The 13,167-nt window shown below is 40.5% G+C and overlaps 1 long non-coding RNA gene across 1 annotated transcript; it reads right to left on the reverse strand.

The window, feature by feature from the left end:
* Positions 1-1,451: 1,451 nt before the first annotated feature.
* Positions 1,452-12,164, reverse strand: LOC113147886. Its single transcript, XR_003297409.1, has 3 exons — positions 12,094-12,164; positions 6,309-6,428; positions 1,452-1,748 (listed from the first exon to the last, which is right to left on the reverse strand). It is a non-coding gene; the product is annotated as an uncharacterized LOC113147886 (long non-coding RNA).
* Between the last annotated feature and the right edge of the window lie 1,003 nt (positions 12,165-13,167).

Raw genomic sequence — 13,167 nt, forward strand, 5'->3', positions numbered from 1 at the left:
ATTTCAAATGTCATTGGTAGTGACGGGGTGAATATGATTCAGGATGAGACTAGGCAGAGTAACCAGCTCTCCTGTTCAGAGAGCAGTGCAGGAACGTCAGGCTAAATAAACAGGGTGTCTGCTGGAGAACTGAACCAGGCCTCCCAACTCCTCTGCACTCCCTACAGCAATAGAGGGTGGAAGGGTGGAGGGTTTTCAACATTAAACAGTGCTTCATATGCACATATACATATGTATGCCTGGCAACATGCAGACATGCAAGGGTTTTTTTTTTTAAGCTGACACTAATGAGTGCAGATGGAAAATGTGATAATACATTTTATATTTGACTATTTAAGTACATGAAGCTCTGAATGTCTTTTCATTTGTGCTTCATTATTGCTTGAATTTTGATAATGTCGTTAGTGAGCACAAACAAATATGTGACTGACTTGAGAAACACTGAATGAATTTGTACTCGCAGCATTTTGTGTTCACCATCCTCTTTTCGCCATGTCTGCAATATTCTTCATGGGTTCAAACCAGAGCGCCATAACTATTTCCACATTCAAATACATGATTATAATAATATATCATCTTGTGGTTATAGAGTACATAAGGGAAGACCACAGCTGCCCAAGAGAGTTGTACATATCAAATGCATATCTCAAACACAGGGCCTGTGTAATGTCTTGAGCCAGTGGCTGAGGTAGAGTAATGTTACAGGGAATAATGATGAACAGAGCATTGATATTTTTATGTGGGAAAATGTCATCTCTTCATCATTCAAAAAAAACCTCTGTATGTGTATGAATGTCTTAATGCAACCATGTTTACATATATATGCGATAGCGTTGGAGGTGTGTGTATGTTCTTATATGTAGGTTATCAGCAAGTTATCAGTGTCTCTCTTCTGGTCATGGGGGTCCCTACTTTCTGTGTTTGACTCCCACACAGCTAACTCGACCTGCCCACTTCTGCTTTGTGTCTCTCTGCCACAAACTGACTTATTTAAGCAAAGTTGTGACTAATCGTCTGCTTGAAACATTCGCTGAGAGGGTGTAAAAGCTCATGGCCAAAAACACAAGGTGGAGGAGGGTGAGGGAATTCACCAAAACAGTGGTAATTGAGAGTTATATTTGGATGTAGTGTTAAGACAAGTTGAGTGTTGTTATCCTCCCTGCTGTTAAGTGCTCAGTAAGTATGTAGACGTCATACTGAAAACCGTCTCCATTTAGAAAACATGACATTTAGCAGAATTAGTCTCTGTAAAGATTTTATGCTGTTGCTATATTGAGCATGTGGGTTTAAGAGGCTTTGTCAATACCATACTTAAATATGGTCAAAACAATAGAGCGAATTGGAAAATAAAACAGGTGTTTACATTTCATGCAGAGAGCAACTCTGTTGGGCAACAAATTCATTAGATGTCGCTCACAATACTATTTCAGAGACAATGCACATTTCTCCCAACAACCTTTATTAGATTTACTAAATTAGTTTTTCACTTTATGTCCACAAAATACAGATATATCAGGTCAAAAGGTCAAGTTGTGAGGGAAAACAGAGGAGTAGAAAGAAAAAAAACTCTGACTTGCTGAACTTGAACTTTAGGTTTTCAATGAATGCAAAGCTTCTCTAGCATACACATATACAAACGGCTAAATTAAGTCTTCAACCCCAGTTTGCCTGTGACAGATCTTCATGACAGTAAACCCCAGGACGGGGGGGGTGAGGTAGGAACATCCTTGAAGCGCACTTTCAGCAACCTGGAATAAGCAGATAAGCAAAGGTAAGTCTGCTAAAAGTGAAACATGTGAAGAGCTGACATGTAACCCAAGCATTCTTCTCTCAAGAGCCCCATTGGATCACTGCCCTGGGGCTGAATCCAACAAGGTGAACAGCAGAATCCTAATGAAGATGTGAGGACTCAATCAATACCAGCTCGGGAGTTGACGGGGTTTGCAGAGAAGAGGAGACGAATGGGCAAGATGTATAAGGAGGGAAAACAAGCTAGAAGGGGGAAGAACGAATTTAGAGAAAAAGAAAAAAGAAGAGGGGAAAAACACCAGATAGTGTGGGAAACTGACAAGAAAACGGATCCATAAAGACAGACAGAGGAAAATGAAAAGAGGGGAAGAACAGATGAGGAGGTGGAGCAGAAGGTAGAAGAAAATAATCAAATGCAACACAGTGGAATGGAGGGAGGGAGAATAGGGACAAAGAAAGAATTTGTGCCATGGGGAAGGAGGGAGAAAATGACAGGAGAAAAACAAATGAGTAAGGTAAGGATAAAGAGGTGAGAATAAAGGAGGGGAGGGTGAAGAGAATAAAAGAAGGTAGAAGGATGTGAATAAGAAAGTAGAGAGTAACACAAGAGACACAAATCAGAAAGAAGGGATGGAGGGGAAAGGGGAAAAAGTTATATGAAAATATATATAAAGAGAGAAATAGAGAAAGAGATTGCAGTGAGAGAGGAGTGAGAGTCTAAATCGAAGACACTTAGAGAAAGCCCATTGATTGTGGTCATGGCTGGCTGGGCCCTCCTATTTGGTTAGTCATCTATTTCTCCTGTATGCTGAGATCAAGCTTTTCTCCTCCTCCTCTCTTTTAATGTCTCCATCAGAGATGACTGGACCAACTACACATACAACTTTGTTACAGAGGAGGGAAAACTTATAATTACTGCCTCCAACTTTCTAAAAGCAAGTCTCCAGAGATCAGAGGGGGCCTGTGGAAAGTTAACAAATCACTCTACATGACCACTGTCTGTGAAATGTGTCAAGTAGTCAAACATACAGACTCACACACACACACATACACGCGCGCAACACACCACAAGACAACACAAGACAACACAACACAACACAACACAACATTGACCTCTGTGGTGGTTCATACTATGTCTAAATAATCCCTAGTAACAGGGGATAGGGAGGACTTAAACTGACTTTAGTCTTTTGCATCAAGTTTAGTAACCACAGCGATGTGCTGACATTTACGTTTAATTTTAATTTGGCAGACATTTTTATCCAAAGCGACTTACAAGTGAGGTACAAAGCAAGCAACAAATCTAAGTCAGGGAGAAGATCCTTATTTGTGAAGCGACAAAACGGCTGTTTGTTATTTTTGTTTTTTAAGTGCATAAGAAGTTGCAGCAGAGTTCAGTCACTGAGAGTGAAGCTTGTTTCACCGTCTTATGACCACTGAGGTGAAAAGCTTTGCTCTGTATCTTTTCCTGTGTGGTGCAGGAACCACAAAACATGCACTGGGAGAGCGCAGTGACTGAGAGGGATTGTCGGCCTGAATTAGGGTACTCAGTTAGGAAGGTGCTGTCAAGATGACCACTCAGTGGACGTTGTCTTTACAACAGCAAGAAAATGTTAAAGCAGGATCCCTTTCATGAATTAAACATTAGTGTAAAATAGTTAGTAAATGTAATGTATTTTTATTCAATCATCTTTTTTACTTACATCTTGTTCCACAAAAAAAAAAAAGTGAAAACATAAGAGGTGGCATTGAAAGCAGGTGATGATTACACACTGCTGGCAGATTTTATTTATTTATATGTTGAGTCTTTGGCTCCGTACCAGAGTATGTCTTACTGAGATGGACACTTTTCACAGTGCACGCAAATGCACACACAAATTAGAATAGAGAAGGAAAATCTATTACAAAGCTGAGAACATTTCAAACATCCATGGATGCTGGGAGAAAATCAGTGTTATCCTGCCTCCATTCAGCAAAAGTAGCATGGTCAGCTATATCCCTTCTTAAAATTATTCAATTAACACCAATAAGACCCCATGATTGGGACGTAGGGAGGAATGGACAAGGAGAGAGCTGTCGGACAGACAGAAATAAGGCAGACGAACGAGAAAAGACAAGGAATTTTAACTGTGTAAATACAGCAATGAAAAACTGTCAACAAATGCAGTTATAGCAAAAGTGGGACAAAGAGATAGAAATTGAAAGAAAGAGGCGATCGATGGAGAAAGAAACTGCAAGATTAGAGAAGAGGCTGGATGAGAGGAGGAGGAGGCGAAATTCAGCAAGGTCAACAAAGACAAGGAGGCAGGAGAGGATGTGAGTGGGAGAGGGTGAGAGAAACAGTGGGCACGAAAAGTGTATTAGTTGCTTAAAATGCAAAATTGTACTGTATGTATCTAAGAAAAAAGAGAAAAAACATCTTGGTTTTTAATACTATATCAAGGTGACAGCTACTTGGGTCTGCATTATAGGTTGAGATGGTTGGGTTAATACTAGTGCTTGCATATATTTAGACACATAGACACCCTGCCACTGTCCTCCCATCACACTAACAGGCCTTTTGATCCCACCTGAGGATATGCACATCTATAACCCAAGGCACTGTGTCATGACTTACCGAGGTACTTAGCCCTCTGAGCCATAGATAAATGGAGTGTTGAGGTTTTATTTGTGCGTGTCTAATCTCTGTGGAAGAAAAGTTGTGACCCAAAGCTGTGAAACCATTCCTTCCCACCTGTTTGCTGTGCAATCAAACAGGCACTGTGGACATGTGGAAATAGGATTACGGATAGGAGGAGGATAGGATTAAGTAGCTCAGCTATACTGATATAATGTATATTATTATTTATCCATTCCTCAATTATTAAAGCATACAGTCATGCAAGTCTTGTCCCTGATGTTAGGTATTATCTTTTCTCCGCTTATTTTTTTACACTTTTTGAATGTAACCCTATGTGTATGGGTGTCTCTGTTACTGTAACCATATGTACATTAATGGTGCCACTGAAAACCGTGCCTGCCACAGTGCATTAGCACAGCTTGTGGCGTGTTAACACCCGTTGCTACGGCATTAAATGTCGATGAGAGATGCTATGGCTAATACGCGTTTATGTTCTGTCAGACAGCTTGCTATGTGAAAGAGAGACAGAGACTGAGTGACTGAGAGTGTGTGTGTGTGTGTGTGTGTGTCTCAGAGAAAGAGAGATGGAGAGAGTGAGGGAGTGAGCAAGGAGGGTGTGAAAGTCCTCCATCCAAACTATGTCAATTATTTAATTCAGTTCCTCTGAGAGCCAGGGCATCTGTCAAACAGAGACTTCAGCTGTCCTTCACTTCTCAAGCGTTCCCAGAATCCATGCATGCAGTGTGACGTACAAGATGCTAGGTCTGTTCTGTGCTGAGCAGTATCACCTTACTGAGTCACAGTAATATGATTTCTTTATTCAGCAGCAAGTTATGTATCAGGAATTCAGTAATTACATTACTAGCCCCAGTATCACTGCTACTTAAAGGTGACATTCTGGGGGTCAGCTTCTTTGGCTTCTTTGATGTCAAATAGTAAAGTTCATATCAGTATTGCATTAATATATACAATTAATACTATTAATAAGAAAGGAAACATATTATGTTAGATCACACGAATACATATTACAGCATGTTATGGTAGGCGTCCACTTATTCAACCCACTGTACCATGAAGTTTTTTAGCTGAGATCTGAGTCTTTTATTATTAATATATAAAGAAAGAAAAAATTTTTTTTATAAATGAACATTTACTGTAGATAAATGTATGTGTATCTAACATTGCCATAGTTGCCATTTTGCAACCTAAGACTCTGAACTGACTTGTGCCCAAATAATTTTTCACAAATCAGGAAACTGTCATTTTCAACACAGATCGCAGTTGTGAAGCATCATTGTACCACTGCAAGGTTATGAGCGGTGTAAAAATGTAGGGATAAAAGTAAAACGTTCTCATCTTACGTACAGTAACAAGGTATTTGTACTTTCTTACTTTCCACCTCTGCTTCTAGTTTACTACAAGGGCTGCTACTCGTAGCAATTCTCACACACACATTAAGTGTGAAAAATGTCTCTTGCACACTCCTTGTCTTACACATGCAGCCTACAAATTCACATCAAGGGTGGATGCAGGAATACTGACACCCACAGACACACTGTGTCCACTTGAACATAATTACTTCAAGTCAGTTACGTTTACAAGAAGTCCAAATCTTGTCATGTTCCCATAATCAAGGCAACATGTGTGCAGTGTTAACTCCTGCGTGTGTTTGGACATGTATGTTCAACATCACCTTCCTATATCCTTAATTCAATGGCGATATTAGCACAGTGTTTATGTCTATGATAATGGTGTTATGTCTAATAACAGTGATTTGTTATGATGGTGCTGTAAACTGTAGGAGGACAGAACAGAATGGGATGTGGAAGCAGGAATCGTGTTAAGAGATGGTTTCAGTGTGTGTGATGGCAGCGCATGAGCATGCATTGCTCTCCTTGTGTGTGTGGCTTGTGTCCAGAGTGACAAGCAGATGACTCACCATCAGGAGACGACAGGGTCAGGACACATCTATCGGGGGATGATGACTTCATTACCTCTTGAAAGATAGATGGAAACATCCCTCATCTCTTCCTCCAATCAGAGTAGAGTGTAAACCTCCCTGAAGAGCAAACAGAGGAGGAACTATTGAATCACACTAATCTTACTACTGCTTTTTTTATTTGACCTATGCTGTGTGCTCCACAGGACATGCTTTGTTTGCCATAGCCATTGATTTACTCTCATTGTTTCGACAACCTCTCCACCTCTTTTAGCAGGGACAGGAAAAAACAAGAGGAATGGATTTGTAATAATAATTCAAAACAGTGCCATAGATTTCTGCTGTAAAGCCAAGTTCACTGCCAGAATTGAGACTTATTGATCCTATACCCATGGTGCTTCTCATTGGCATCAAGAACAGAAAAGAGCATCAGAATCTGTTTTAGGGGGGAGAAACAAGCCATGCAGAGCTGTGCCATTATTCCATCTTTCTCTCCATTTGCCTCCTTTGCTATGTTTGACATTTGGCATTTGATCCACATTTTACCCTGATAAATCTATCCTGCCAACATCAAGTAAATGTAGAACATTAGAGTAACATTTTTGTAGTATTAGATGTACTGCTGAAAGAAATTATGATGATTAATTGGAATGAAATCATCGCAATTAGTGGATTCACATGCAAGGCTTAGGTAAATCTGTGCAAATGTTTGCAGTGTCTACCACTGAGCAATAGGATGCCTTGGATTCACAAACCAGCTGTGTGAGAGGAAGCTACTGTACGCCAAAAACAATTTTATAAGATAATCATTTCTAAAGATGTGCAAATAATTTTGCTGTCACACTTTGCTCTTGTTGCATGAAATAAAATATGGTTAATGTCCTGTTTTATCCCAAAGTTTCATCAAACTCAACAAGCCAACTATTCAATTCAATTCAATTCAATTTTATTTGTATAGCGCCAATTTACAACAGAAGTTATCTCAAGGCACTTTACAGTGTAAGGTTTAAGACCTTACAGAAAATATTTATACAAAAAATTATAGAGAAAACCCAACAATCCCATTTGAGCAAGCTTTAGGCAACAGTGGAGAGGAAAAACTCCCTTTAGAGGAAGAAACCTCCAGCAGAACCAGGCTCATAGTGGGCGGCCATCTGCCTTGACCGGTTGGGGTGAGTGGAAAGAGAAGAGAGAAAAGAACAGCAGGCAACTATAAACTATAAAACCGAAATACTGCTAGGGTAATCTGAAGTGTATTTTAGGAGCCTAAATCGTCAGCAATGAAAACAAGGAATAAATTGAGGTATTTTGTCCAAGAGGCAGAAACAATAATCAACAGTGATTACATTGCAGTTCAAGGTGAGTCAGACACAGTTGAAACTATCAAGCATGTTACTGGGAAATGATTTCAGAGTGAAGCGGCTGCTGTCTCTTGGTGAGTGGCAGACTCATTAAGGTGCCGACTCTGCTTTGTTTAGTCAAGACTGAAATAGTTTGGGCCCCATTAGCCTGATGGGTTGAAGGGAGATTATTGCTTTGCGAGTTCTTACTTTGTTTTCTCTTTTATTTGACCTTGAATGGATTCACACTTATTTAATTCTCTCTTTCAATTTGTGATCTTATGTTGTGATGCTGATGTATTAATTGTTTTTCACTCCACCCAAAGTGATAAGAGTGAACTTTTTTTTAAGTGGGCTGTTGTTGAGAAAGCCATCTGTGGTGAGGCTGTTCCTCACCAAGGTAGGAGTTATTTGTGTTTTCTAGGAGCCGCATTGGTGTGAAAGTACTACAGAACTTCAAAGTTTCTCTGTATTGTATTCTGAATGCTTAAAGGAGGTGTTATCCAACCACATCTAAAGGCATAAATGTTTACAGCTGCTACACTCGGGCACACCAAGGATGGGTGGAAAGCTTGCTGTAAAAAAGAGAAAGACAATTAATTTTACAAATAGGAATAATGTAATGGGTTTGGGAAAATTTGTTATAAAAAAGTATTTATGGTGCATTTGTACTCATGAAAAGGTGACAGAAGTTGTTGTGTGAATTAAATCTACAGCTTGGGAGAGAGGTTTAACCCCTGCTTACTATTTTATACTCTGGTGTTATATTGTCTATAGGTAAAAGTTGGCAGACACAGCTCCTCACATTCCAGTGCCGATGACTGGACAGGCACCTCATTTGATGCATACTGACATCTTCTTCTCAGGCATACTTACAGATGTAAAGAAGACAAATGAGTCAGATATACAGACAACACTGTCTTTTTCTTTCAAGGTTAAATTTGAAATATGTAATGCATGGCTAATAAACTATCAAGATTTTGATCTCATCTCCCCTGTCCATCCTTGGAATCACACACAAGGTCAGAAAATAATCAGGAATGTGCAAGGAATCCAAGTTGGGTTTCTCACTCCTTCTGTCTCTTTGGATTTCTCTTTCTGCTTGTCTCTATCTGACTCTGAGAGAATGAAATAACAGCAGCTGTATTGGCTTTCTGGAACACTCCTCAGCTCCAAATGGGAAGGTCACCCACAGAGCAGACAACAGAGATTCAATTTAAAATCTGTACAGCTCACTGAGGAACACTGACCCTGTCTAAGTGTGTATGTGTGGAGGTATACCGACATGCACCCTTTCTTATGACCGAGGGAAATGCAATGCAATCTCCTATCATCAAAATTTGACACTATAGCCATGGCAGATTTCAACAATCACACTAACATGGCTGTAAACAATGTTGGTGAAAGTGAAGCTGCAAGTTCTATTCTTGTAATGAAGTTTTTCATTACTCATGAACACATGATGCACACTAACACACACACACTCACATACAGTGCCCAGAGTGGCGCCATCCGGGGCTGTGGTGGAACAGGTAGTGTCGCCCATGGGTCGTATGTTCAACTCCCTGGGGACCAATAGGGAGCTTGTGCCCCTCCGCCAGGAACCTGCCCACAAAGACAGGAAGTGGAACCCTTCCACCTGATACCACAGCACTGCAGAGCCCCAGGGGAGAAACATTTCAGCATGACGTCTGTGATGGATTAGCTGCTATTCCCAAAATGTGTTTACCTAGACGCACACAGACGGTAAGCAGCAGGCTGCAGCACATACAATGGAGGCACAAAAGGCAGAGTGTAGCAAAGGCTGTTCAACAAATAAGGCCATGCTTCAGGGAAAAAGTTGCGAATGAAACAGTGCAAAGGCATAGGAGGGAGTGGGAGGCTTTGGAGTCATTACTCATTGTTGTATGTTGTCAAATGAGATTAACCCTTTCATCTGTTCAAACCAAGCAGCCATGGAACAGTTCTCACTTCAGTGACAGCCTGGCACACTCTCCTTTCTTCTCTCTCTTTCTTTGATGCAGTTCCAGTCCAGCAAACAAACTCACCGTGTCCTTTCATCAGGCAGCAGTGTACCATAAAAAATGACTGGTGTGGCCTGAGCAGCGGTAAGCTGAACCACATTCAGCATCATGGGTTAGAGTCGCAGGACCTTTTCCACAGGCTGACCCCTACTCCCCCTCCACCTCTCAGACACGTCACACAAAAATATAGGGAAAAAACTAAGGGCATATTGTCTTGATATTGTAGGTGTAGCACACACATCAAGCCTCCCATCTCAACAAAACGAAATCTTAATATCACACAATTTAATGCCAGCAGTAGAACTGTATAGGGTTCATATTTTCTAACAACACCATCTGACGTTGCTGTATGTGAGGCAAACAATATGTCAGTTTTAAAGAAAAGTATAATTAAGACGTGCTTTCATCTGAGTCATCACTCATGAGAGTGCCATATTTCTAAAGTGCTGCTGTTGATTGAAAAATGCATTTGACCTTGACTATTTAGTTTTATGCTAAAGACACTGGATTAAACCTCACAAACTTTTCTGCACCAACAGAACACAGTATGCAAAAAATAAACATATATTTAAAGTATATCTCACACTAAGTTATATTAAACTGATAATGGCTGTACATGATGTAGCTATAGTACAAGTATAATTCCCATATATGCACATACAAATAACATAAATAATGTGTGTGTGTGTGTGTGTGTGTATGAGAACACCTACTCGATTTAAACACTAAGGTCCTGATTCTAAACTAATAGTTGGCCTTGATTTATTGACGTGTGTGTGTGTGTGTGTGTGTGTGTATATATATATATATATATATATATATATATATATATATATATATATATATTAAATAAACATTTGACGTTGATGCATAAAAAACACAATAATCCACTCTGCAGAGACTGACATCTCTAAATCACAGCAGAAACCCAAAGTTATCAACATGTCTCGCTACCACAAGAAGTAAGCAAGAACATACAGTATGTTTTTTGTATGAACTGAATGAACTGACCACTGAGAGAGAGCACAGATCAGAGCAAACACATCTGTCCTTCTTGCTTTCTATCCCCTTTCCTACAATCCATCTTTAATCTTCCACTTCATCATATTTTTCTCTCGTCTCTCCTCATGCCGTCTCTCCTCTCAGCAGCATGTTGTAAAGTCTGGGTCTCTCCCTGTGGGGCTACAAACTCTGTGTATGTGCCTGGGATGGCAGACAGGCCTGACCCATTTACCAAACGCTTTTATCCCCCTCCTCCTTCACTCTGTCTCTCACTCTCTGCCGTTGACTTGCTGTATATTTGTATGCATCTCTATCACTCCACTGTGTTTGGTATGTACTGTATGTCTGTACCAGTCATCTGTCTGTCTCATTTTCTCTCTTTTCTCCTGTAGTCTAATGGTGGTGGTGGTCTGTATCCATTTGCATTTGCACACTAAGACACTCAATGTGTCCAACAAATAAAAACTGTAGCTCAGATAAGCATAGATGACAGTGTGTCTGCATGTACTGGCTTCCAGAGTGACACACAAATTTAAAACAGCATCTTATGGCACACATCTGCAGAAACAAGTGTTCAAAGACAGTGTTTAGAAAGAAGAGAAGCAAAAAGGTTTTGTTTTTTTTTTAATTGAGTGTGCACATGTGCGCCGTGATGAATGACCAACTGAACGATCACTTGATTGGGAGGAACGAGACAGTAATGACCAAACACAATTAGCCCAGCTGTGTGTCTTTGCAGGGCAAAGCCTCTGGCCCGTCACTTACAGCACAGAGACAGTCATAAATCCTGATTATTTTAGCCAACCAGAACTTCCTCCCACGTCTATAAATCAGAAACAGGTAAGTGCTCACACAAGGAGCATCAAACACAGCCCGTATGCAATCTGTACAGGCAGTGTGTGGCATCACACATGCATAGTAGCTGGGCTGTTTGCTTAAGTGAAGGGCCTCATGAAGCCTCACATCTGAGAAAACACACCAGTGGCACAGTCTAGACACTGACAGACAGGACACACACACACACACTAACACACACTTCACAGGCCCCAATTAGCTGACCCCTAAACTTAACACATCCTCTTTCAGTCTGGCTCTCTCCGACACACATCTTCTCTGTCACCTCATCTTCCAGTACGGCCTGTGCCTGCTAAGAATACCACTTCCCTAGCTCAGCGGGTTTTTGGTGCTTGACTAGGTTTCAAACTTAGTAAGTTACAGCAGAATTGATTTATCTCCTCATGCAGAAGCAGGTTAACAGTTAGCTTAGCGCAGACAGCAAAGAGGGGACAGCTAACGTCAGCATCCAAAAGCAACAAAATACACTTCCCAGCAGCGCCAAACTCCACTAACAAGAGCCTGCTGCCTATCTCACTAATTTGTTTTGTGTAACTGTAACAGTGACGAACTTTTTATACTTACTCGGATGTATAAACTAAATCCTGTTCATGTCCGCCGAGGCAGATTCGCGCCTTTTTTTTTTACGACTTCCGTCACCCTGCGTTACCAGAGAGGGCAACTGCGCATGCGCACAGGAGTGAAGCTTTTGATTATGTGATTGATTTAGTTGATTTTTATTTCTTTATATTTATCTTTAAATAAAAACCAAGACGCTTCTGTGGCATTCACAAAATCCTGTGCTTAAAATTATTACAAATGTTTAAATAAATTCTGGAAAATGCACTTATGTCATTCCACAAAACCCATTCCTGAAACAAAGAATTGATCATTAAAGGACTTGTCAAACTCTTTATAATGAATGTCATCAGGAAAACAATATACTCCTTTATTTTTCTGTTAATGGTTGTGTATGTTTTATACATTTATTGACATCCATAATTTATATTAAATATGTATGATTGATTGCATACCTTATACTTAGATATAAACAATCAAATGTAACTGGCAAAACCATGTGGGTGGCATCAGATGCAAGGAACGCCGGTGTTGCAGGTGCTGCAATTAGAGTGCAAATGTCTGTCCTTACTGTGTATGAGTAGAGCCTGAAGCCTATCATAAGTCATTCTAACACAGTCTGGTTTATATATTATTACAGTGGACTTGAGCTAGAAGAAGCCACTGTGGAAAGCTGCAGTCATTACAGTAATGACATTAGACAGAGCTGTTCCCCCTGGTCGCCTTCTTTTGCTGAGTCTGGTAGCTGTTGTTCCTCCTCCGAAACCTCTTCACAGCATCAAATCTAATCTCGCTCTTTAATTCCTCTGACCTGTGTCATTAACTGTGGTTTTGGAGAAGGAAGAGTCCAGGGCTGATTCCACGATGTTAACATTGAACCATAACCACAGCCTCTCCCTAGCTTCCATCTTCGCTTCTTCTCTGCGTTGACCACAAGGCGTCTCGCTTACTGTGTGAGCAGTCGGTCATAAGTCCCCCCCCCCCGATCATCTCTTCAACCAACACACACCAGGATTTCTGCAGCCACTGTGTTGCTTTTAATGCTGGGCAACCTGGTTGTAATTGGAAATGTATATTGAG

Source organism: Anabas testudineus, chromosome 13, assembly GCF_900324465.2.
Source record: "Anabas testudineus chromosome 13, fAnaTes1.2, whole genome shotgun sequence".
Lineage (NCBI taxonomy): Eukaryota > Metazoa > Chordata > Actinopteri > Anabantiformes > Anabantidae > Anabas > Anabas testudineus.